The sequence below is a fragment of the Solea solea genome, chromosome 4 (genome assembly GCF_958295425.1).
Source record: "Solea solea chromosome 4, fSolSol10.1, whole genome shotgun sequence".
NCBI lineage: Eukaryota > Metazoa > Chordata > Actinopteri > Pleuronectiformes > Soleidae > Solea > Solea solea.
In genome coordinates, this window is record NC_081137.1 from 21160954 (window position 1) to 21188770 (window position 27817).

The following is a 27817-nucleotide window of genomic DNA, read 5'->3' on the forward strand; positions in this document are numbered from 1 at the left end:
ACCTCCGTGACAGACTATTCTCAAACATATGCCACCGTATGCCACCGTTATGCTATGCAAAACACAAAAGTGGTGTTGGAATGTAATTCAAGAAAGCAATTTAGCTGTGTGGGAATGTATTTGTGAGAGACAGGGTTGTAGAGAGGGTATCTGCAGAAAGTCACAATGTGCTCTTAAACTCGAGTGAAACTTCTCACGACTGTCAGACTTGTGATGATTCTTGTTCGAGCAAAGCCGGGAGTTATCCTTGTGATTAGGCAGCCGTGCACTCTTAGCAATGGCAACCAGGTCCCTATAGTTGCCGCTGCCACCGCCGCCACTGCTGATGATGATGGCTCTGAAAGTTCAAAAAGGAGCAAGACTTTCTCGTCCCCTTTGATTAGTCGGGTTAGATGTGACTCGGAGCTAGAGAACACTTTGGGAGGGTAACAGTGTTTGTGACCTGTGCTGGAATGTCCTTTCAGATGGGCCAGACAAATGCTGCCAGCAGAGATTCACCACACTGCAGATTTATGGTCATCCCAGCATGAATAAGCATTTTCATCTGCTTTCACATTCTGATCAGTCAGAACAATAATAATAATAATAATAATAATAATAATAATAATAATAATAATAATAATAATAATAATAATAATACTTCCAGTATTCCTTCCTGTATAACTTCTAAAACCACACTCTGTTGTTTTCTCTGGAGTAAAACAATGACAAACATACAAATTATGATTAGTGCATCAACCATATGCTTTATGTCAAAACCCTTTTATTGTGGCTATGTCAGCACAGCACTACTTAGCTTTTAGATTAATAGATACACTATGTGCTAATGTATCTTAATTTCGCAGATTAAAATGCTAATTAGCACTATAAATACATCACTAGCTTGTTCTGATGATTTTTATTTCTCCCAAAGTATTTAGACCAAAGTGAAATTGTAGCCTAAAGGTAAATATCAGCAAAGACATCAGAAGAAACTTCATTATTTTTGACCAAAGTGGCTCAAATCTAAACCGCAATAATAAATAAAATTTAAAAAAGCAAAAAAATGTGATGTATAGATGTGAAATTCTTATACAGTACGAAGAGCAATCTATTGACTGCAGCCACCGCACCGTGCCTAACAGATAAGTGGTAAAGCTAATGGTCTGGATGGATGGATGGATGGATGAATGGATAAAAACCGTCTAAAGAAAAAAAAATCCATAAACAAAGCAATTTAGCCACAATTACCAAATGTTATCAGCATCACACAGAAACTAATTTAAATAATTTCCCATGGAACACTGAAGAGACATGTCCGTGTGAGAATAAACCGAGTGTTTCATGATAAAAAAGCTTCCATTTTCTCCTCCCTAATCTTATAATTAAAAAAAAGCATGTTCATATATATTTTTTTTTTTTTTTTTACAGGAGTGACTGGAAAAAACACATGATGTTCACTTTGTACATCATGATTGTGTAGTTTTGTATTTACCTCATCATTGTAGCACTATAACTGCATGTACTCGGCCTATATCTTATTTTCTTAGCAACATGTAAATGCAATTCTACCAGAGAACAACCTTTAAATGGAGATTGAATTATTTACTTCTATAGGAACCAGTAGAACAAATACAAATACTTAATAATGTCATACATGTTGCAATAGCAAGTCATTCACCTCTGGGCAACAATATCGAGCAGACATTAAATAACTCCCAAATGGAGAAGAACATGATGTCTCAAATAAGTTATTTTAAAACAATAATGTGCAAGTGTTTGATTGAATCTGCATCAACTGTCATTTGACAAACACGTGGTGTTTATTTTTACTTTTCAATGAAAGACACATTCATATTCCAGCTCTTGTGGACAGTACTTTGACCAAACGTGGCTTCCTTTTTCCTCCTTTTGTCCCCCTTTGTCTCCTGTGAGAGCAGGTTTTTATATAATGCCATCATTAAAGATGGCAGCATGTTTGAATGTCTATATCCGAATCATTTCAGCCATTTATATTCATTAATTCATTTTCCATCTACACTTTTACTAGAAATGTATCTTCATAATTGAAGATGAAGCATGTTTTAGCAGAAATGCCTCACAGCTGACGACTACTTTACCTGGGTAGTTTTAATGTGGCCCATGCCGCTCCTTTACTAAAGAGGTTCTAAAGCAAAATCTAAAAACAAGAAAGTCTATTATTCACATTCAGTATTAATGTCTTGAATGCGTGACTCTGCCCTGGCCTCTCAACTTTCCAAATTTCCCTTTTTTATCTCTCCCACTCTCTCTCTTCCAAGTACAAAACCAAACCCCTGTTAAACCTTTCACAGCCTTTCATCAGGCCGTGTAGGGGACAGCTTGCACACACAGTGAACTGCTATAAGATAATAAAAGCAGTCATTTCCCAAATTAATTACCAAGACACACTCCCCCCAAATGTATTGGAGGGAGACTGATGTCTCCGTAATGTGGTAATGGTCATTCAGGTATCATTCTGCAGTAAGGACTGCTAATGGGCAGATTTCCACTCTATGGGTAATACTAGTGGGGGGTTTGAATTACCTTTTGATAATAACACAAACTGGCTTCAAGAGTCAGATGGCTGATTATCCCGTGGTTCATTCACTCATTTTCATCTGCTTTATCCTCCACACGAGGGCCGCGGGAGTCAAATCCCAGCTCGCACAGGGTGAAAGGCAGGGTACATCCTGGACAGGTAACATACAGAGATGAACAACCATTCCCTCTCACACTTGGAGCGACCAAACGTGCATGTTTTTGGACTGTGGGAGGAAGCTGGAATATCCAGAGATGACCCACGAGGACAAGGGGAGAACATGCAAACTCCACAGAGAGCTGGGATTTGAACTGGTGATCGCCCACTCACTATGAGGCAACAATGCTAGCCACTGCACCTGAGATTTGTCCACTAATTTACACATATATACATATATACATATACTGTACTGGCTAATGAGGATCCATACTGATGTTTTTAATGCATTGGGCATTTAAGTTTCTACTTCAAAACACAAAATCCTTAGTTTTTTGGTTTGTTTTTTAGACAAAAGTAAGTTTTCCATTTGCCAACGTTAACAATTTTCGGTGTGTAGATACAAGTTTAATCAGAAGACATAATGAACTTTCATAATGCACACAACATCCATTCAGGCTGCTGTATAGAAGCATGATGGCACAAGATGGAACACTTCATTAAAGCACTTCTGCCCAAAGTACATATAAAAGACTTCTATGGCATTACAAACAAAATCATGGATAGTAAATCCAAATTCTGCTGATAAACCCTCCAAAAATGTTAACACTCTGGATCATTTCATTTACATACCTCACCCAGCAGTCCAAGTGGACCACTTTTAAACCTCCTTTGGTAAAACAGCTGCTCTGGACTGCAGCCAGGACGTTGCCTGTGACTTTAAGGGACGTTACGGGAGTTGTCGATAAACTTTGACTAGTAACTCAAACATCATTTAATTTGGACTAAAAATAACAATTAAAATTATTGCTATTCAGTTTATGACCATTTCATTGGATGGTCTTGAGGAAATCCTAATTATGTCCATTTGAGAAGGTAAAACATGACCTTGTCTGCTAGGATTAGGTAACATTTTAGATTACATGCTCATTGTCACGCTGAGTCTCCAGCACATCACTCCAGAGGACATTTTGAACAAAAAAAAAAAAGATTAATCTTGGTGATTTGACAATAGCACTAATGTGTCTGTGCTTTTAAAGCAGGCAACTCTTCAGCGAGTGAAAGGGGCACATGGCACAAACCACTTTGGTTACTGGAGAGAGCTGAAAAGACACTTAATGTGCAAGAGAACACACAGAAAGCCTGTCGAGTTATTCTCATGGTGGGTGTGTGTGTGTGTGTACCTTTTCTGGCATAAACACAGACCTCGTCAGGACCAGGAGTTCTCATGGAGACCAAAACCTAAGATTAAAATGAGGTATTAGCTGATTATGTATATACTGTGTTCAGGCTGTCAATGAATAGGTGTCAATTCAGTGTCCTAAGATGCACAAGCCTGTGTCTGTGTCTGTGTCTGTGTCTGTACCGTGCATACTGTACAAAAGCTGTTCTCCATCCTCCTAAAAAGCCAAGGTGAGGTTTTAGTACGAGAAGCTTTTCAACAGTCAAACCCAAAACTATTGAATTCATTCGTTTAAAATCACTTCTGCCTCTAAAACATTAAATATTGGACATTAAAAACACTTCCACCCATTCAATTCCAAATGGTGAGGGCTTGTTAAAGTGTCTCTTAGTCAACATGTTTGCCACTCCAATGTTAAATTACAGAGATTAGCACAAAGACAGAGATCTACTACCAAGGTTGATAGGATCAGATCATTTGTTCAGTGAAAATACCGTCGGTAATGCGACAAAGCTTTGGAATATTAGAACGAGATAAACAGGTGGGAGAGACACCTGTGCGGGGTAATTACTGGTGAGACTTCAGCTCAGAGTTAATTTCAATCTGCAAAAATGCTTCGTCATACTCGCTGCCCCCCCCCCCACCCCCCACCCCCCAAAAGATGAAAGACGAGGAACTTTTCTTTGGACAGGTGTTGACTTGGCACAAGTCAAATTTCCACCAAATGTTAAACCAGCTGATTTCACTAATTAGCCTGCTTGTACACTAATTGTAACTTTTGCTAAATATTCTTTTACAATTATCTACGGTTGCTGTTGAAAATACATTAAAACCAAAATATGCTGGTTGATACCCCATGCCTTTGAGGATTTTGCAGATATGATTTGCCTACCAGAATTAAAAGATCTAATACTACGTTTATTATTAGCATTTTTGGCCCAATGTTCTTATCGTGGGGGTGTGACACTTGCTTGATGCTCAGTTGGCGTTAGCGAGACAGCCTTTTACCATCTGCATTAACACGTTCAGAAATCACGACGCACTGTCTTTCGATCGCAGGTCCACAAAGACGTTCACAGAGGAAATCATTGATCAACAAAAGGCAATAATTAGTGAGAACATAAATGTAAATATTGAGTATAGCTATTTTCAGGAGCAGGTGAGGCAGCTGGGAGCAGTAATAAGGATTTATATTCTGCATACAGCAGATTAAAGAAGATTTGGGCACTAAGATAATATATGGATTATGAAACAGCCGATGATGAGGAGACATCTGAAACAAATGTACATTAATGAGTGTGCATATTGTGGTTGTGTTTGTGCAGGATTATTAATGTGTCTATTTATGGCTCAGGGCTGAGTCGCTTCACTCAGAAACAGGAGAGAAAAAGAGCGAAAGAGGGCAGTGGAAGATGTAGTGCAGTTTCCCCCGTTATTAGTTCAGTCTTCAAACAATTCCATTCCCCAGGGAGGCATGTAGAAAACTAATAGTTGTGAGCTCGGACATTGCCAGTGTGCTGATGACATTACACGACAGCCCAGTGTGGGAGAGGGTGGGAGGCGGGAAATTACACATCTAAGACAGACACTTTACTGCCGTAAATTCCATGGCACAGGAAAGGCTGCACCTTATGTCCACGCAGTGCATCCTCCCATACGCAGCTGCATGTACCATGACTTGGCTCAAGGACACAGAGAACACATTATTGTGTGATAAAAAAGTACTTCACGTTTTAATGCGACTTGAGTTCTCAAGAAAAAGCCACTACTACCTACTCCACTAATTAACTTCTGCACAGTCTCCATCTATTGATATGAAAACATCTTTCCACCAACTGTGTGTGCATCTGCTAAGTGAGAGCGATGTCAAAATAGAACAACAGACAATAACTGGCGGTGGTGAGAGTGAGTGTTTTCTGTCGAGTAAATGAGACTAATTTCCGAGCATATTAAATCAATTAGTGCTGGCAAATCTCTCTCACGATGATGTTTATCAAATGTGAAGCTACGCCGAACGCTGCGAGCGAGTGGAGGAACAGTTATTCTTGTACTCGCCCAGTGAGGGACCAGGAAAGTGTGACACGCATTTGTAGAAACATTCAGTTCAAGCATTTTTTTACACGGTTTCAAACAAACCTTGAGAAAAAGTCAGAGGTTTTTTTTTCTCATTACAATGTAGCATTGTGACAGCAAGATTTGGAATAGGCATGAGTGGTATTTTCCATTGTAGGTGACAGTATAGTATGGAGTAGAGCTGCAACTAACGGTTTTTTTCATAATCGATTAACCTGTCAATTATTTTCTCCATTAATCAAATAATCGTTTGGTCCATAAATGTCAGAAAACTTAAAAAAAAAATGTTGATCAGTGTTTGTCAAACCTGGAAATGACGATGTTCTCGGAATGTCTTGTTTTGTCCACAAACCAAAGTGATTCAGTTTTAAAAATAAAAAGTATAATTCCTTTGTTACAGGGTAGTAATTAAAAGGTCTGTCTGCACATATAACTTGAAATGAAGGTAAATAAAGTACAAAATTAAGGAGTAAAATACGGAAAACAGGGCGACGTTGGCAGTAACCAGTGTTTTTAGCCACAGTCCATCAATAGTGAGAACTTGATACATAGGAATTGAGGCAATCAAAGACACAGAGAGTCAATAGGTGCATCAGCAGACTGAAAAGTATTTCTGCCTTTGTGCTCAAGTTGTCCCTTGCCGACTGTGAATGAGCCAGAACTGCATCTGCTGCATCTGCTGCATTCAACTCCTCTTCCTCCTCCTCAAAAATAAAAAAATAATAAATAACTGCAACCGGACAAAGAAAACAAACGATAAATAAATAATGCAGCTCAGGACCCCAAAGTAGAAATGATGGCTCTTGTGAACTTGGCTTCCTCTGCCTCATACACTCAGTGAACTATTTACATTCAGGGGCCGTAGGCTGATCAAAGACCTTAAAATTTGAGATGCTTTTTTTTTAACGAGAGCTTCCAGCGACCAATTATTCAAAATGACCTAATTGCATTTGATAACTCTGCAACACACACGCTCACAAATGTCACTTCTTGCCTTCTCTTTGCCTGTCATTGATAATTTGTGTTTCTCTCGCCTTCTTCTTTCTCATTAGCTCAGGAGCCTTCGGTTTGTCTGAGAGAGATAAAACATTGACGGACCCGATCGAAAGAGCTCAGGTCGGTCCGTGTCAAAATAATAACAATTGTGCTCCTTTATTGACAGTAAGGGCAAGTTCACCTCCTTACAAACCCCCACCACAGCTGCTGAGGTTTTTGTTTTGCTGCATATGAACATCACATTTCAAAAAACTCAAGTAACTTCACAAGTCAAAAAAAACTGTTTGTCCAAATGAACCCAATGTTATTTATTTTTCTTAGGTTTACATCATATCTCTCCTTCAATCTTCAGCCAACTTTAAGTTAAATTTACATGCATATGTTCTTATAACCAGTCCTGGTGTACAATATTAACAGCCATAACTTAGGATAAGACACAAACTAGGCAGGCATTGTCTCAGTTCTCTTTCAACTTAACTCATCACTGACTCCATCATTGGTTCCATCAGTGGTCGTCTCACCTGACGACCAAAAATCTCCATAACAAAAGGAACTACAGCTCGTAACAGCCATATAAGCTGATGAATGAGTCGTTACGTTCAAAGTGTTTTTGGCTGCGAGGATCTTCTCGAAAAGTTGGACGTTGTTAGTGCAGATAATTACTCCCATTGCTGCCCTTTACTCTGATCTCAAAGAGATGGATGCCTCCTCTCCAGACACACGCTCTATCGGGGTTTTCTTATTCTGCAGCATCACCGCCGTAATTCCGAAATCACGTTTACGGCACCGAAAGAAGAAGGATGTGTCCATAAAAGTGACATGGACAATGGTTGGTGAGGAGTAGAATGGAGAAGATTAAAGAGAGAGAGAGAGAGGATAATACTTGTCTGGGGGGGGGGGGGGGGCTGCTCTCACTCCACTTCACTGTATAAACACGTGTTAGATAATTATGTAAATGATCTTTATGTATGCAAAGCTTGGCACAACTATTTACCATACCATCTACATCTGTGCTATAGCATGTGTGCGTGTGTTTGCATGCATGTCACCCATGACTTTGTACTTGGCATTTGATATTTGTTATACATTATATTAATTCAAACTATAAAATGCACGTGCCGCTTCCTCATGTGATCCACATCTCCTCGATTAGTCTCCGGCTACAGAGAGGAGGTGTAACATTTTGTTGACGAGTGCAACTGGAGCAATGTCGTCCTGAACTTCGTAAAAACAAAACAAAAACAAAGAGCTGGTGATTGATTTCAGGGAAAAAACATCCCACACATACTCCCGATCCTCATCTGTGCAACTGTGGAGACTGCCAAGAACACAACGTTCCTGGTGGCTGACAACCTGCTCTCCTCCCTGCACACCTCTCTAGTGAAAAAGGCCGACCCGTATCTACATTTCCTGTGGCGGCTAAAGAGGGCCCACCTCAGTCCGCACATCCTCACCACCTCCTGACCAATGAGGAGTTCCTGCACCTCAGACAAAAAGGGCCTAAGGAGAGTGGTGAGGTCAGCAGAAAAGACAATAGAGCCCACGCTGCCAGCAACTGAGGATCTGGCACAAAAACAAGAAAAAAGTCACCAACATCCTCTCAGTCTCCATTCACCCAAGGTACAGCCTGAACACTGTCTTATCTTCAGCTTTGTCAGATTCAAGAACAGTTTCTATCACACACATGAACTCTGCTCTGATCTGCAACACAATGTGCAACACAACCTTTGTCATTCCATGTTATTTAGTATTTTTATCCAGAGCAATAACTTTGGGTTTACATATTTATCAAGTTCTTTTTGACCTTGCTCTGCATCTTTGACGTTTTCCTGCAGAATTGAGTTGACTATTCAGAGCATCATATTTATTCATTATTGACATGGGTGTATTTGAGATGTGAGAACCCATAGAGTATTTTTTTTTTTAATTTCTGATTCTACAAATCTCTTTCAACCAGGAAATAACCATTGTGGTACAGACTGTGACATTGAAGTGTGTTGGGGTTACATCTTGAAATAAAAAAAAAAAACATTCTTCCAATGCATTACCACTTTATCCTCCAATCCATGGGTCGCGGGGTTGCTGTGCCAATGACATAGGGCGATAGGCAGGGTCCACTCTGGACAGATGGCAGGGCCACATATATAGACAAAACAACCATGTTTTCTCAAAATACCAAAGAAAAGAAGTATTGGAATGGTCTCCAAGTTTCATGGTAATGCATTGTATCCATTACTGTAAATGAATTTCCACACTCTTTACTCTACGTGCCTGTGATATGAGTTTCAGTTCATGAGACTTTGTTCAGAGCCTGTACAATCAAAAGAGTTTGATTACAGTGGTGAGGGGTTGAGGGTGGGAGGAGCCCCCCCCTTATGCTAATTATATGATCCATTATTGGACTCAAATGAGCAGTCTATATGGCAATCACATTCATTATGATTCTCTTCAAATGGACTAATTACATGATGGCTTCCCCACCCGCCTCCCCTCGCTGAGGTCTTGCTGAGCAAATTCAGTGTTTTTTTATTTTTCCCTACACATACATGTGGTGCCGTATGTTAGACGCATGATACATCATTGCAGATAGTGGCTGCATCCATCAATGGCAAATGATTAATGTTGCTGTACTCTGCTCCAAGAACTCTATTTCTCAACTGTACTTTCTACGCCCAAGTAAATATGTAAAAAAAAAAAAAGGTTTTCAAGCCAGCGGCTATAACGTGATTATTTTAGTTTGCATTGAAGTGGGAAATTCAGATGTTGAAAAGCGCGTGCATCGCTTCAAATTTGTTCTCATCACTTGGGCTAAATTCAGCATGACACTCAATCAATTAAAGCAAAAAAAAATTCATGAACAAAACAGTATTCCACACCATTTCCACTCGATAAATTAAGTCTGTTTCAAATCTGCAAGTCACCATCAATCATGATGGAAATTGCTTCATGTTTTTTTTCCCCCCTCTCAATGCAGCAGCCACAGAGATCCAACATCTTCACAGAGACAGACCTCAATCTCTCCCTCTGCCTCGTCTCACATTCTCATATTATTTATGTTATGAAATGAATTGTCTGCCGGGAAATATGCATGAGTATGACTTGATAGCTAATAATTGTCGTCCAAAACCACACGCACACAAACACAAACAAAAGGAGGGGGAGGAAGGAAAAATGTGAGCGAAACGGTGAAAGATCAGCGAGGACGAGAAACTCCATTATGCAACCGTTTGGCGGTAAATAACATCACGTTTGAGGTGCTGTGCTCTTCATTAGCCTTTTCTTTTCATAGTCCAAGAGCTTCAAAACGGTCATGTCAGTCACAATAACTGATACAGGTAATCTCAGCTACTTCTATCATATGAAAAGATACAAAGGAAAACAGTGGTGTGCGCTACATGCACTGAAATGCAAATGAAACCACACTCGGCTCTCCAAATACAACAGATTTATAACAATTTATTTACTGTAATGAAGCTTTAATCGTCTCTGTGCTCACACATTTCGGCTGCACATGTCTACAAACACATTAAAATGTTCTTGTATGATATTAACACATCAGGTATGACAAGAGTTACATTTTAAAAAGAAATATAATAAATATTGTGCCTAATACTTCATCAAATGTAGCTTTTATGCTTTTAGAGTGAAGTGAAGGACTCGACCCTCTGACTACTGTTCCATTTTTAATGAAAAATCCCAAAAAGGGCAAGAGATGCTATATAGAAAGGTGAAACTATGAATAACCTCATCTAAATGTTTTAGAGTTAGGACCAAAAAGTCTTCCAACTGTAATGAAGCGACGAGCCGCTTCTCAGCAGTTTTAATGCACTCATCTATGCCGACAGAACCGTCTCTCCATGTGACCACTTCTACCATTTCCAATAGTACGTAGGTGATCCTCAGGTAGAGAATAAATAGGTTTGTAATTTCTTATTTCTCTTCCAAATTGTTCTCAAAATATAAAGTTTTACAAGTTTGGAGCCTAAACAGTTTGATAGAGAACATTTAGACACTTAGTCAAAATTGGAAATCCATCACACAGTACAACTGTTGAGCACACTGGCCAGTCCCGAATTCATTCTGCAGCATGAAATCAACTCCAACAAGATAAACTGTTGCAGTTTTACACACAGAGGCTATATTCACAACAAAGTTACTGCACTTTAATTTGAAAACAAATATGTGCAAACCTTCTACATCACAGGAACTTGAAGAGGAGGAGGAGTGGGTGAAAGATAAATCCATAACACGTAAACGTTTGTTTTGCAACAAAAGAGTTGCAAAGCTTTCTTAATAGCCGGCACAAGCAATAATTAGTGTTGAAATGTCGGCTTCGTTAAGTTCATTAAATAAAAAGTAAGTGCATTAACATGGGGCTACATTTCATTTCTTTCACATGTACAAGGACACCATCATCTCACACATCGGTTTTTTTGTGTTCTAATCAAATTTCTGCCGTCACTGAACTGAAACGGGGAACTTTTTTGTTTTAGCTTTGCAAAAATCAAAGTGGCTTTAATTAAAAAAAAAAAAAATTATGAAAAAAGACAGATAGAATGATGTGCGATACAGAAAATGAAAAATAGACAAAGACAAAGGAACGAGAAGGGAAATTTGTGGAGGCCGTAGGAAGCGAGAGATGAGAGGTCAGGAAGAATCAAAGGCTGGTATTTTCACAGGAGTCGAGCAGCAGGTTGAGACAGAAGCAGTCGTCTGAGACTAAATGTATTCTCCAGCTCCGGCACCATCCCAGCCCACCGCGCCAGCCCACACAAAGTCTGCCTGACCAACCGTAACATTCCCCACTGAAGACACACACACACACACACACCTACACAAATGCATGCACACACACACACACACACACACACCGCTGCTCCTCCGACTTACTTTCTGTAGCAGCTTCCACACCATGATGAAAACAAGTGTAGGCTTTTGTTCAGACCCAGAGGAATTGGTCTCGACTTCTTCACCCAACTTTCTTGTTTTGTCTCTTTGTTTTTGCCCTCGCCTCCTTTATTAAATGAATCTCCAGTAAGTGCAGAGTCTGTCCTGATCCCTTTACAATGATTTGTCCTCATCTCTCTTGCGATGTCATCACTTCAGAGAGAACTGAAGAGAAGCAAGAGAAGGTCTGCTATGGATTTTTGATTGTTGGTTACATTAAGAGTTATTGGGGAACTGTTCACTACTTTCTTGTATGTCTATTTTTTCTATTTTGGTGTATTTTTTTCCCACCTGTAAATATTTTTTCCCCTTTGTGTTCACATTAAAAAGTGCCTTAACTGCCCCAAAGAAGAGTCATGTGGTGTTTTACGTTTCATAGCTTCAGCCATTTCCAGATTGAATGGATTATTTATATGGTAAAGTACGGTTACAGCAGAAAAAACGTGTAAGTCAGTGGCTACGACTGTAGCAAAGGCAAACACCGGGGGAAGCAAGATTCTCTCTGCAGGTCATGTGACACGTCCATTTCGGTGGCGATCTTTTCATATCAAGAGTTGACATTTTCATCAGAGTCACAGAAAATGATGGATTTTGCGAATCATGAGACCACTTTTAGTTTTCTATTCCAAGAGCCACACACAGTGTTAGGATTGTGTGGCCTTGGCAGAGGTTTGCACTCTATGGAGTCGCATTCCAGTTCAAAATCAGATCATTGTGGAGAATATGTGGTGTGACTTACTTTTAAAACCGTCACCATATTCATCACCGCAGGGCACATTATTCAGCCTCTTGTCCCCACAGACTCAACTCGATGGAACAGTAATTTCAGTTTTGTGTCACTGTGGCACTGCAAGGTCACATTCTGACTTCTAACGCATTAGGATTCTGTGTGATTGGTGTTGGTAGGTGTGCATGGAAACACACGCAATATGTGATCAGAGTGTGCGTTTCCCCCATGTGCCCTGCCACGGAATGGAAAAAAAACAACAAAAATAAACACAATGTGAAAAGGCTAATGCATATCAGCAGTTTGGTAAACAACCTCCTAATTAGACTCAATGATTAAACACATCAGGCCCAGTCAACCATAAGATAACTGTGTCTGAGGGGGCCGGCCAACATTATGTCAACCTGAAAAGTTTCAGCCTCTGGTGTAATGTAAGGTTTAAGGGAGAGAAACTGGACCTCCCAATAAGCATCATTCTATGCATTTCATTCCTCTGATGGTCATTTATTGAAGTGAAATGTTCTTCAGTAAGGAATGAGGAAAAACTCTGCACTGACATATTATGGTAACGGTAAATGGTGCTTTTCTAGTCTTGATGACCACTCAAAGCTGCTTCACACTGCAGTTTTGCCGGGAATCAAACCCAAATGCCTATGGTAAAGAACTCCATGGTAAGGATCAGGAAGGATTCAATTAGAGCTGAAACAATTGCTCGATGAAACGATTATTAATCTATGACTAAATTAATAGTCAACTATTTCAACAATCGATTCATTGGTTTGAAGCTTTTTTCATGATTGAAACAAGAGTTCTTATTGTTTAAGGTTCTTAAATGTGAATATTGTCTTCATTTCTTTGCTCCATATAACAAAGAAATCATTAAAAGATTAAAGGATTAAAGAAAATTTGTTTGTTGCGGCTCACGACTAAAAAAAATAATTGTATGCCTATTAAGGATGTTCACAACCCATTTGGCCAAAAGGTCCAAAGAACACAAATATTAACAAATTCCCTTTGTGTTTTTATGCCTATAACTGCAAAAATATTTTGCTTTACCAACTTTACAGTACATGTGATTACACATGACTATATGGATTATGGAATTTGGGTGTGATTTATAGGAATTCCCATCAGAGTCTGTCGGAACATCAGTTAAATATTCACAAATATTTAGACAAGAGATCAGAATTCCAACATTAGTAAACGTTCATTTAGCTTTGTAATGGAGAAATTCATTTAAAAATAAATAAAGAGCCACAGTCAAACCAGAGCAATAACACCATCAATGAAAAGGCTAATGGCTGGTGGATGAATAAAAAGCTGCTCATGATCCAAAACCTACAAGCTCACAGTCGTGTCACTGCTGCTTACGGACAAAGCTAATGATGTATTTTCTCTGAAATCAATCTAAAATACTGAGGAGGGAACTCTGAGCAGCTAAATACAATCAGATTCACTACACAGCTGCATTGTGAACACTACAAGAAATAAAAGCATGATTTACTTTGGGTTCAACTAAAACAAAGAATGATGATCCTGTGTGTGTGTGTGTGTGTGCGTGTGTGCCTGATACTCGGGTTATGATGAGGATGGGTCGGCCGCAGCCCTGAAGTTAGTCGACCGCAGCGGCAGGGCAGAAGTGAATTACTCACATGAAAGAAGTTATATTCAGATTTATGAGTGCCATTTGGGATCAACACAATTTTGTTTCTCCGTCTCTCACAGACCCGGCAGCGCTCAGTTTGAGGGGAGGAAAAAGAAAGAAAAAAAAAAAAAATGGCTGCTCTCCAAACGCTCTCTGACATACAGAGATGTGCAGTGCCTGCAGAAGAAAGTCCAATGTATTCTCTTTTCTGGACCAGGATACATTTAGTCTACCCATTGCTTTAAGGTGAACTACAGACTTTGGGTAATAGATGTACATTTTTACCAGAAGCGGCGTATTAACATATCGCCTCCAGTTTCACGGAATTATTCCGCTTAGCCTTAGGTTGTCATTGGAGGACGGTGAGATCAAGTATGATGAAGAAATGACCTTATATCGAACTGACAAATCATAACTGGCAGGAAACTTCCCCACAAGTTAAACAGAGCTTTAACAGATTTGATTAAAGTGATTAAGAACACATTAAGAAAACAATTAACAGCATAATCTCACTTCTGCTCTACACCGACACAAAACACCAATATTCAATAAAGTGAGAAGGGATGACGGACTGATCATCAGGTCCTGTGTGTGCACACATGTTTGGGTAATTTGGCTTCATTCCATATGGGAGAGATCTATTCTTTCCTGCTGGGTGGGTGAAGCAGCATGCAGTCACAACACAAAAAGCCTTTTCCCTCATCCGGATTGACCTTAAATCACCTCATTCCCCTCTCCTGCATTTCTGTTGCACATGTTTTTAAACGGCTAATAAGACATTTAATGCATCGTCAAAAGGTGCAAATCATCGACTGTAAGTTTAAGTAAAAGTGGAACATCACTTGTTCTATAATGCTGTGTCGCCCAAAGTCTCCTCCTCCTCCTCCTCCTCCTCTCAGCCGTCTCATTATGAAAGCTAAATTAGCCATGGCGTTTACCTTCAGAGCGTGCAGCAGTTTTATAGCGTCATCGGTCTCGCCACACACACACACACACAAAAACACTCCATCATGTAATTGAATATCAGCCCTACGGTATATAACTGACCCTCCTGCACAGATGCATCTGTGCAAACAGACACATGCACAGATGCATTTCACTCCGCTGTCTGATGCTCTCATATCTGTGCTATACTGTAGCTTTCGGGGGGGGGGGGGCATGTCTTGCTCCAGGGAATCACATATGGCTGCTGCTGGATCAGGTGCCAAATCAGCAATGGTGAGGATGTTGTTTCCAGCTGCAGGGCTTTCACTGTTTGCCAGTGCACACAAGCACATAGGTACAGTAGTAGTAAGGGAGATGGAAAGAGTATTGTTTTGCGATTTAAAAAAGGGCTGTTTCACCTGTTATTTTTCCCCACTTGAAGTGAAAAATAAACTTAAAATCATTATGATGCTGCTGTATTTGTTTCATTCACATTTATTTTACATTTATAAAATGTGTTATAATTGATAGTAACACAGTGAAGAGCATTCTTTTTGAGGGAAGTGACGTTGATCAACATCCTCTGTTGCTGTGGGAATGAGACGTCCATCTCAGATCCACCGTCTGGTGATCGACACATTTATCTCTGGAAATTAGTAAATAAAATACATTAATATAAATATATTTTATATTATATACAAATGTGGCCCTCTAACCAGATTAAGTCAAATAGTTGGAGAGGAAAATTCACAATTGTGCTAGAGAAGCATGACAATGATTTTCTTTTCAAAGTTTACAGTTTTACTCCAACAGTACAGTAAATCAATGTTATTAATTGATTGCAAGGACAATAGGGCTTAAGGAACAGTTAAGGCAATTCCTAAGCTGATTAAGTTAAGGTCCTGCGATGTGTAGCCTTCTAAAACTACCACACACAAAAAGAGAGAAAATTCTAATCTTCAGCCAACTTTAATAATGTAATGAAGTTAAAGTTTAATTACTCACATGTTCTCATAACCAGACCTGGCGTACAATATGAACAGCCATAACTTAGGATAAGGTTCCCTCACTAGAAACCAAGGTGCCAGGCATCTGACTGGACCAGATGTCAGGCATCGTCTCAGTTCTCCTCAGATCTGAGCTGTTGACAATAAAATCTTTCAACTTAACTTATCACTGACTTGCGGTTCCAAAAACAGCACAGGATGTGCGTGGCAATCATGTGTCACCGAGACATTTATCCAAATGGCCTGCAGAATTAAAAAAAAATCATGTCACAAGAGCGTGAAATTCATCTCGTTCATCTTGTGTTTTATGAGGTAATGCAATTCTTGTCGTCTCACTGCACAATAACCATCTACCTTATCCGCTCCCGTACACTCTCCTGTTACTTATCCATATTGATGCCAGTGCAGGCCGTCTTGTCTCTCACTCTTTTTGACTCCACACTTCTAAATGTAACATTTCAACAAACGGCACCACAGTCACATTTCAGATCAAGTTGACTACGTTTCCCTTCCCTCAAGATAATTATGCATCACTAAAACTTGACGAGAGCTTTTCAGGCTACGTCTTAAACACTAATGTCACCGTGATGCAACAAAAACAGACTCCAACTTGGAACCATGCAAATGTGACAGCCAGCAGGGTAAACACACAACGTCTATAAATATATGTATACAAGTGTTGCAACAACGCCACCTGGGGAATTTCACCCCAGGAAATGTATTAAGGCTGACTCCAGGGTCCACAAACTAAAGCACCCGTGACACTGCACATAGTGAAGAAAATACCAGCACCAGGAAAACAGATCGACAACACCTGTTCAACTGAGAGGGAGACACAGGTGCACCCATGGTAATTGCCCTGGGAATAATATACAAAACTCCTTATATGGACATCCTGTGGGTGTGTTTATAGGTCACATTCAGGCTTTAAAAAATTTATTTTTTTCCCCCCGTCTTCGTATGTGTTGTTGAGTCAAAGTTAGGATTCATTTTATATCACATTCTTAGTAATGATATAAAGTAACAATAATTGTGCAGAAGTCAAAAAATTAGACCGTTTTTCTTTTCAAGTGAACATTGAACTGTGATGTATTTCCATATTTCACAAATTCACTCCAATTTTAAACATTTTGAGTACTTTTTAATAATAAATTATTATTAATAATAATAATAATAATAATAATAATAATATTCAAAACCAAACACAACTAATCCAAATAGTCAACAAATCACCAACTTAGCAATTAACAGAAACTAAACAATTAATCTTAAATTTACAACAAAGAAATATACAAAAAAGCAAAATTAACAGCAAATTGTAAAAAAAAAAAAAGGACGTGCCTTTAAAATGATTTGCACATGAGGCACATGTTCACAAATATTGTGCAACAGAGCCGACCGAGCTCCAACCGGCACCAGGAGGAAAACTAAAGGTCAAAACCAGGAGCAGGAAAATGAACAGAGCCAAACACAAAGCAATGGCTGAAAATCAAGTCATTTAATAGAAAATGAATAATTGTAAATCAAGTTGTACATTGGCAGACCACGCCACATGTAAGTAAAAATATTCTATATTATATGCAGATCAGCTGGCACAGTGTGGCATCATTGGAGATTGCCGTTAAAAACCCTACAAAATTGGATCCAACGTGGACAAATAAATGACTCCAACGATCAAACTAAAATGTCAACGTGTCTAATTGACCAACGCTGCAAACATTTACAGTGGAGTCTCACATTAGCCGATTCACGCCAACTGTTCATTTATGCTCCATAAGCGCTTCATTTATCAGCTGACGAGCAAAAACAACTCACACGAGCGTGAAGGTGGCATTCGTAAAGTTACATCCTCAAGCCTCTCTGCACTGTGATGGATGACCGTCAGTGTCATCGCCGCGGTCGTCCTAATTAAATGAGACGCACCAATCATACTTTCATTGACTTATAAAATATTAAACATTAAAAATAAAAAAAAGATAAATTATTTTTCCCCAAGAAGTAGCTCCAAGAAGACCTCTGAAGTCTAAATGACATATAATATGATTAAAGTAGCAACTCAGATGCTAAATAATTTAACACCTGACACTTATTATGAATAATTTATCAACTAAATGCAGAATCATCCTTCTTACATTAGGGCACCTTTGATATTACAGGGGAGACACTTTCAATCACTGTGTGCTCTCACTAATTGGGTAAACAATGGACCGGGGTTATTACAATTACTTCCCCCCCCTTCTGCATTTCTTCATCCTGAATATCCACAAGTAAACTCTGTAAAATAATGTAATTAATATATTTTCAGTAACACTTATTCACCATTAACTACATGCTTAATAACATAAGTAGCATACTAGCCCTTTATTAGTAATTATTAGTATTAACACCTTATTCTACCTCTATTACATGCTTAATATTTATTAATAAAGTGCTAGAATGCTACTTATATGCATGTTATTAAGCACCTAGTTAATGGTGAATGTGTGTTCCATAATATAAAGCGTTACCTACTTTTCTTTCAAAAGCAGATGCACACAACTTGACCATCAAAATATAGCATGAGGTATTTTTACAAAGAGGACAGTCCATTAACCCATCTCTGTATCTGTGCGCGTGTCATCCATGCGTGCATCCCTGCAGCAGGAGTCAAGGATTCTATTCAGAGATCCAGCCCAGTGAAACTCAATAGCACACATTTGACAGCAAAGTGAGAATCCTGCTGACTCAGAGTACGAGGATTACTATTCCTTTGGAAGATTTTTTTTCTTTAAAAATTCCAGTCCTATTTGAGAGTGCTGCTCCTGTAAGTTGCGATTAGTTGTGCACATTTTCTTCACGGTAGAAGTGCCTCCGATAATTTAGTGGCATTATGAGAGAGCAGTCACAGTGAATGTCCCGATCATTCAGCTTTTCCAACTTGTCATCATAAATTAGAGATATGTCTAAATGTTGCCATTTTTTTGTCAAGAAATTTGGGGGGAAGTTAAGAAATCACGTTCGGGTTCAAGACTGTCAAACAACATTATGCATGTTTTCAGCTGAAACATGCACACTGCAAACTGACTCAGTTGGTTTTATATCTATTTTATAGTATGTTTTATTGTTTTTTTTCCCTTCTTCTCATCTTCAAAACTCTCCACAATTTCTGACCTTGGGTGACCTTGAGTGCTTTGAAAGGAACCCTTAAATTAATAACATTTTTATATTTAATTTGTTTTATTTATGTCTGATGTACAGTTTCAGCTGTTCTTAAAGTGCTTTATAAATAAAGTTGGATTGAGGCTGCAGAAAATTAGACACACCCATCATGGACCAGGGAGTCAATCGATTTAGTCCATATTCTCAAATTAGAATCTTAATTTCACAGCTCGTAACTCAAAGTCAATGCATATAATGTTCGATATTAAGCAATTGATACAAAACAACCCCAACGTCTACGATCCTGTGCATATTTGCTCTCCTCGTTTTATACAAAACGACACTAACGCACAGAGTGTGAAAGTGTATATTCACAGAGGTAAACATTGTGCAGCTCAGCTGTGGAAGCATACTGTACATCCGTCACAGCGTGAACAGCTGGCGGTTTATTTGTTTGTATTTCACGTGCTGTTCAGCTCACAGCATAACCGTCAGCAGGTGTAAGTCGTGGAGCCGTCGAGTAAATCATTTGTGTGTAATCTGCTGCACTTGGCGAGGACTTTCAAAGCGTCCGAGAACATTTTGTTTTCCCCTCCCTGAGTTCTGTTCTCACGACATCCAGCGTCCTCCTTTACTTTACTCTCAGGTGACTAATGGTTCAGATAAATCATTAAAAAGCTTTGCGTGGAGAAATAACAGAGAGAGAGAGAGAGACACACACAAAGCAGTTGAGTGTCGTCTCCAGAGCACTTGAGCTTTAAATGGTAGATAGAAGATTGGGTAGAGAGGAGTAGTTTACCGAATAAGAGAGACTTTCCTAACCACAGATCCACCTCCCTCATACTAGATTTCATTCTTTCAAATGTATAGTTAAGAAAAAAAAACTTTTCTTCCCATACTTTATATAAATAAAAAGGAGGTTCTTTTTTCCCCAGACGTAAGCAGCACACACAGTGGACTGTATGGAGGGTTGAAGCAATATTTTACTTTTACTTGACACATTCCTTTTCTTGCAGTTTCACAATTCCAAGAACAGTCTGTAAATGTTGGGGCTGTTCACTCAGGAGAAAAGGGACCAGAAGTCAATGCTTTATTGCTTGGACCAGTCCAAATATAAAAAGAAAATGTGCACAGTCAGCTGTTTGTTTGTTGGTTGGTTTGTTTGTTTTGGAAGGTTTAGGCTTTATTGTATTATTATGAATTATTTAGGTGCTGTTGCGTCTGAGCCTTTGATGCAGTTACTGTCTCATTTACCAACTGGCAAATGTAAAAAGAAAAAAATAGAATCATAATCCAATGACAACCCATACCCCACAGCTATTGCTATTCTTGTTGCATATTGTGTTTTAAAATCATGTGTATTTAGACTTTTGAATCAACTGATCCAGAAAGGAGCAACAGATGACTACAAGGCAAGTAATGAGAGTTCTGCTAAAGGAGGACTTAAAAGTGAATGTTGTCCTATTTTAATTCAGGTTGTGGACTACATATAGTCCAAATTATAAATGAAGATATTGTATCATACTACCTACTCTGGTATAGTGTCGTAATTGTTAATAATTATCCACGTAGAGATACATTTCTCCTCGACTTAACTTGTATCCCAACACTTAGTTTCTGCAGCTGTGTTCTCTGAAGGTAAGGTTATTTATATTTAACGGTATACCCCTAGAGTTAGAAAGGAATATTTCAAAAATACTGAATATTTATTAGCTCGTATTTCATTAATTCTCACCTGCTGGTCGTCGGTTAATGTGAAAAAAAAACCTTAATTATGCTCTAAACCCATAATTATCATTATTGCCTTAATCTCAAAGTGCTCTACCACCTAGTCGCATGTACCAAGGTTTTATATTTACGGCTGAATTATAAAACACAGCTGTTGTGTGAAATAGAAAAATACATAATTAAGCGTGTGTGGACACACACAAGCACACAAAACGATCGTTCCACTCGTGAATTCATCCCAACTATCATTCCACAAACATTCATTAATCACCTGTGCTCTTGTTTCACGGCGATGTCCTGATGTGCCACACCGTCACTTGCTTTATGAGGAGCCCTACATTAAAAAAAAGAAAAAAAAGGAGAGAAGAAAAGAAATATGAATCTTTTCAACCAGAGCCTGCAAGTAAATTAGTCTCATGCATCTTACTGAGGGGTTATTAATGCTGAAATTGGGTTTCAAATAAATAGCCATTTAAGACAGTTGAGTTAGTTCATTGTCATTTTTTTTTCCATTTCATTTATTTCTGTTTGGTTAGAAGCCTTTCCCAGTGCTGCTGCTTCTTTTCTTTCTTTTTTTTCTTGCAGAAACAGTGTTGGAAGATGCTGAGAACTTGTTTGTTGCTTGCCATGAATTTCCTTTCTGGCAGGAGGAACATCCTCCAGAAGCCTTTTGAAACTCCTGCATGTTAAACTGGATTAACAAACACTTAGGGCTAATTAACTCTGACAGACCGAGACAAATTTACTCCTCCACTTGGCAACATGCTAGAGCGAATCCAACATGCAGTACCATGTTAAGGGCACTTACATAAGACGATCCTTAAAATATATACGTATGTGTCTGTTTAATACGGTGGCTGAGAAGTGCAAATCACAATGCAATTAAGAGAATGTCGTGTTTTCTCTTAATTGCTCGGTGACCATAGTTCAACAACAGTTGTTTAAGGAATTCAGAAGAATTAAACATAACTTTCCTGTCTTCCCGGGTCAATATAGTATCTTTATTTTTTATTTTCCATTGATTTAGACACGGCACCAGATGAGATCATGATAAAATGATAAAAAAGATAATGTAATGTGATGTAATAATCACTTGTAGTGTAGCAGTGAAAAATACACACTAGCCGAGAATTGTCGCGTCTAGCCTCTCTTTATCCAGCTCACATCTGTATTTTATACGTTTCATTGCCTTGTTAACAAATCCTGCCATCATAAAATATCCGTCAACAATAACAGCACCAATCTTTATTCATCACGCCGAGCTTAAGAGGCCAATCAATGGTTCAAGTTTGTCAAAATGTGAACAAATAAAGACAAACATGACGATGACGTGATGAAGTCATTAAAATGGGAGGGAAAAAAAATAATATATAGAAGCAGCTGAGACAATTTCATATCTGGCCATAAAGTGAAGACATTTCTTTGGCAATTTGATTTCAGTCTCTCCCCTGAGAATAAAGGGCATGCAGTGACAATATTAGTTGGCGATGTTGGTTTACACAGGGCCCATAAGAGGGTGATATCAGGGACTGAAGCATCCTCACCACTGATGGAATATATAGATTGCATTACTTCCGAGTGAGAAAATGTTCCCTGTATACACTCTCACACAGCATAATAGGTACAGTATGGGTGATCTGCATAATGTGTGCGAAGAGACCATTGATGCAAAGGTTTATATTGGAACTTTGTATATATGCTCCCGTCAAAACTCTACGTCTGTATCAGCAGGACGATGTCAGGTATCATTCTCTGTGAGTTACAACAGCGTGGCTTTGTAGACATAAGAGTGTGTGTGTGTGTGTGTGCACGCACTTTAGTTTGGGATTTGTAAAAAAACAAACTTGACATCAAACCGTACGTACAAATACAAACGCTCTTACAATGTCCAACCCCTCGAACCATTCACCAACCTACAGGCCACAGTGGATACAGCGTCTGACACATTCTGTCACTCTAAACGTCTTTTCTGTCGTCAGTGATTTTCCAGTCACTTCCGAACAATGAGTAAAAGTCTGAGGAGTTTTTCTGACTATTTATGGTCAATTATGGGCGTTACCTAAAGCCCACAAAAGCTACGCCGCATTACGAGTTGGTTGTGATTCGTAAAGAGAAACTGGCGCGGGACGTCTCCTAATGAAAATGTGTGGCACATTAATAATAAGCAATAAGGAATAAGCAATCCGCTTCCAAAGCTGCAACGATTAACATCTTCAACTCCGAAAACAATTAAAAAAGTGTAATTCCCAAACGCTAACTTCCAGAACAGGCCACATATGTGATTAAAAGGTGTTTGTGGAATCATTCTTTTGTCAAATTAAACTATGATTCAAGTGAATTAACAACAACTTGGAGAATTGTGGTTTTCAATTCACCCCGTGTGCCTCCACTCTCTTCTTATAAAGTGTTATAGTATGGAGTTAAGCTGAATACACATATGAATCCGTATCTCTCCCTCAACACAGAAAACAAGGCACTGTATGTGTAATGATATCTGCATGTCAAAGAGCAGCGCTTGCCATCTAATTTATATGCATTCCACAGAATGTAAATTAAGGCATGAAAACATTGCTCGCAGATTATGTGCATAAATGAGGAAATTATTGAAATGTAGTATTCTATCCCTTTTCTCCCACCACTGGGGATGGCACCGAGTGGCAAATTTACCAAACCAGTTTCTGGCTTTGACGCCAAATCCTCCGTCACAGAATAGCAGGGAGATGACGACAGAGCAGACACTTTCAGTGCATTATTGGCTGGCTTACAGGTTAATATGCAAAACAAGGAATCATACGCTGCATCTTCACATGTGAAGGCTTCTTTTCCTACAACATCCTTACACTACCTCATATTCCATCTTGTCTCTGCTCTTTGATGCCACATTTATTTTCTGGACACCTTCCCTCAAATGACGGAGCTTTGTCCTCGTGACAAACACAAACACAAACACGCAGGAGTTGTAAGACAGATAATGAAGTCAGCAGTCTCAGGCATAATTAGTGATCCTTCAGTGTAAACAAGTCACTGTCACTTCTGCTTTAGCACTCACTTTATTGCGTACACGATGTGCTTTTTAAGAGGTCTGCGGGCGGTTAAGTTTGTGGTAGAACAACCTCAAATGAGCCAAACGACAGGACAAGAAAAACTAAATCCAGGAGTAGAAAAACCTCATTTGTAAGAATGTATAGGTCAATATTTAATGCCACAGTTATCGAAGACAAAGAAAGATTACAGAGGCGAGAGTCCTTAGTGACTAGGATACCAACTAATATGACACGACGGGAGTTTGGGAAATGAATGTCCTCATTTGTGGGCCTTTCATGTGGCTTTTCTTCGCAGATCAATCGTCCTCAATATTACTGGATTCGAGGCACAACCGCAAAGGCCCCGAAGAATAAACGGTAAACCCACCGTCTCAATTCGATTGTAACAAGTCAACAAATTAGCAGCAAATAAATCAGTTAGTTGTGGCACAAAGGGGAGGCTGCAGAAAGAAAGAGAGAGAGAGAACACAACAGACGGACTGTTTTCCTAAAGTTAAAGACTACAGGGGATTAAAGTGAAACAGTGCCTTTGTTTTATGTCTGCTCGGCCACACTCTGAACACTGTCCATCTCCAATTACAGCCAACAAGGTTTTATTTTAGACACAACACCCGGACTGAGTTAAACATTTCCCAGCTGCCGAACAGCATCACGGCTCATCACGAGCACTGTCTGCTCCAGACCACACACGCATTACTGGCATCTAATAAAATCAAGTGTCAACACAAGAATAGCCAAGAGTGATAACAGTATGGTGTAAAAAGAGGGCTTGTGGATTCTTGCCCTGCTCCTCGTTAAATTTGAACTTGAAATGATACTGTATGAACGGCTTTACGGCCTCATTTATGAGCAATAAGACAGCTACTGTAAAAACTGCAGATAAACAATATTAATAGTTCTAAAGCTGTCAGAAATAAAACCGGCGTGAATAACAGACCCACACACATTCACACACACACCACACAATGGCGCCGCCACAGCACTGGCACACTATTCTCATAATTGCTATTGTCATCCAAACTCGCCATTCTTCTGTATCAATCAGTTTCTCTGTTATAATGTAATCTACTGCTGCAGCTGCTTCTGCCATCACAGCATATCTGTGTGCCTCGCGTCGTCTCAGTCTGAGAGGATGGAGAGACCCTCAACGGGATGTAAATTGCTGCCTCTCCATCATCTCCTCTGCTGACCAGCGTCGAGCGCTTAAAAATTAGCACCAGACCAAAAATCTCAGTGAGGTACCAGATAATTGTATATAATGTGACTCTTTTCTCATTCCTTCTTCCAACTATGTAATCTGAGGACATGTTTAGGCATGGATCTTTGTGATCTTTCTTTTGCAATGTCAAAAATGTCTGCAGAGGCAACAAAATAAAAAGAGACTATTTTAATTTTAAAAACTAAGAGATTCGCCTGAACATCTCAGCTCTGTGAAGTAAATCTGCATCCATATTTCCTTCCACTTAAAAACACATCACACCATTCAGGTGCACTGGGCATGAACAGTCTGAACAGGAAGCAGATTATTTCCCCTGCAGTTGTTTGTGTAGTTTCAGAAAGTACCACTTATAAGAGGCAATGGTGAAGAGTCAGAGCAAGTGATTTCTGTTTTGAGACCGACATAATAAAACTAAAATAAGTATTAACTAAGTTTTTTTTATTCACAGCTGATGGGTGAATTGCCTGCTAGAAAAACCAGCATAGCTGATCACCAACATCCTGTGCAGACCTCCAGCAGCTGATGTCATGTGATGCTGGCTGTTTTCATAGAAAGGGGATTTGGTTGATTCGCTGCCACAACATGGACTCAAACCAAGGATAGAACGCTAATTAACTTTAATATCATGTTTATTTACGCAAGCATTAAGCATTAAGTTGAATGATGTCACTGGTGTTCTGGAATATTGACTTCTCCAGATGTTTCCATACTCATGAAACACACCCAGTGGCATTAAGGCATAAAGAAACTTTAATTCATAGTTAATTTCATTACTCATAAGGCACATTTAACGCATTCATTTCTGCAGTTTGCATCTCCGCCTGTCAATCTCCAAGTGTTTGCAAACACAGCTGAAAACAGTTGTTAATAATAACTAATAATTTGAAACTTAAAGTGTAGTATTTCCTATTTTGGAAAAAGCTCAAATAATTTACCCATGACATTTAGAAATAAACTCTTCACCGTGACTAAAATTGCTTCTTTACTCTATTTGCTCATACATATTTTAATGCCACAGGGAAACATATTGATGGGGATGTATTAAAGTTAATTACCACTCCCTCATCTCTGTCTGACCTTTCATTCCACATTATACCACCATCTCTTAATATCACCCCTGCAACAATTGGGTCTGACACTGAGGCCTTGTTTACACCGACCATCTTGGCCCCCTCTCTCTCTCTCTCGTTTTTATATGAAGCTTGATTAACTCAAGTGGGAACTGATTTTTTTTCAGCCTCTGCATTTTAGAGATCAGCAGTTCATACTGCCCATGTAGGGCAATTTGGGAGGGTCGTAAGAGCTATTCCCTACTTGTATTACCTGCAGACAGGTTTTCTCATTTACTTTGGCATGAAACATGATTCAAATAAGATGCAAGAGTATCATCAAGTCGCGAAGCTGTTGCAGTGAACATCCGTCCAACAATCTTCGACCGCTTTATCCTCCACATGAGGGTCACATGTAGAGACACATAACCATCCACCCTCACACCTACGGTCATTTTAGAGCATCCAATTTGCCTAATCCCCAAATTTTCATGTCTTTGGACGGTGGGAGGAATCCGGAGAACCCAGAGAAAACCCAAGCACACACGGGAAGAACATGCAAACTCCAGGCAGAAAGGCCATAATATACCCGGGATATAATCTAGCATAGGCCGCTTTAACCCCGGGTTTATTCTGGACTGGGGGTATATGAATAAACTCAACAGGACAATGTACTCTGATATGGTTTTGATTTAAAAAAAAAAAAAAAAAAAAATTATATAAATATAAAATTAATATTATGGAGCAACTTGCATTTAAATCCTTTGTATTAAGTAGCAGATGAATTGTATCCATCTTCACAGAAGTAAAACAGATTCAATTTGTAGCGTCACACTTTTCTAGCAGCAATAATTGCAAATAAACTTCATGCAGAGTGAAGGCTGAGGCAGAGAATGTGTCGTGGAAGTTTCAGATTCACTCTGCTGCAGCAGCAGCAGCAGTGGCATTGGCTCTGGGCTTGGATGAAAAGGGAAACACACAGGACAAAGTCTGAATCAACTTTCATTACCTGTAATTTCCATCCTGAAAATGGCAGTTGTGTGTAAGAGGGCTGCAAATGGCCGAATGAAGCCGGTCGTGGAGCAGGGTTGAGTTGAGTGAAGATGATGTGGGGCGGGGGGGGTGGACACTTAGACAGGACAGAATCTGCAAACTGGCACGGAACAGGACCCAGGGACTTGACTGAGTGTGGCTGGCAAGCGGTCGAGCTGGCACGGCAGAGCCGAGGCACAGGAAGGGCTAAAATAGCTGTCCTCCACTGGTGACTGGTGACAAACTGGCAGAGCCGAGGACTGTGTGCTGCAGAGGCCTGAGGTGTTGATTAGCTGATTGATTGCAGGTGTGCAGGTAGAGCAGCGGGAGGGGAGACCAAGAAGCCACACCCTGCAGAGTACACACATACACACACAGGGACAGAATGGGGACAAATGTGAAGCATAAGA

General features: G+C 39.4%; 1 long non-coding RNA gene across 1 annotated transcript; it reads right to left on the minus strand.

Annotated features, from left to right (window-relative positions):
* Nucleotides 1-3883: 3883 nt before the first annotated feature.
* On the minus strand, nucleotides 3884-27752 carry LOC131458897 (uncharacterized). Its single transcript, XR_009240151.1, has 3 exons — nucleotides 27385-27752; nucleotides 21335-21397; nucleotides 3884-3937 (listed from the first exon to the last, which is right to left on the minus strand). It is a non-coding gene; the product is annotated as an uncharacterized LOC131458897 (long non-coding RNA).
* Between the last annotated feature and the right edge of the window lie 65 nt (nucleotides 27753-27817).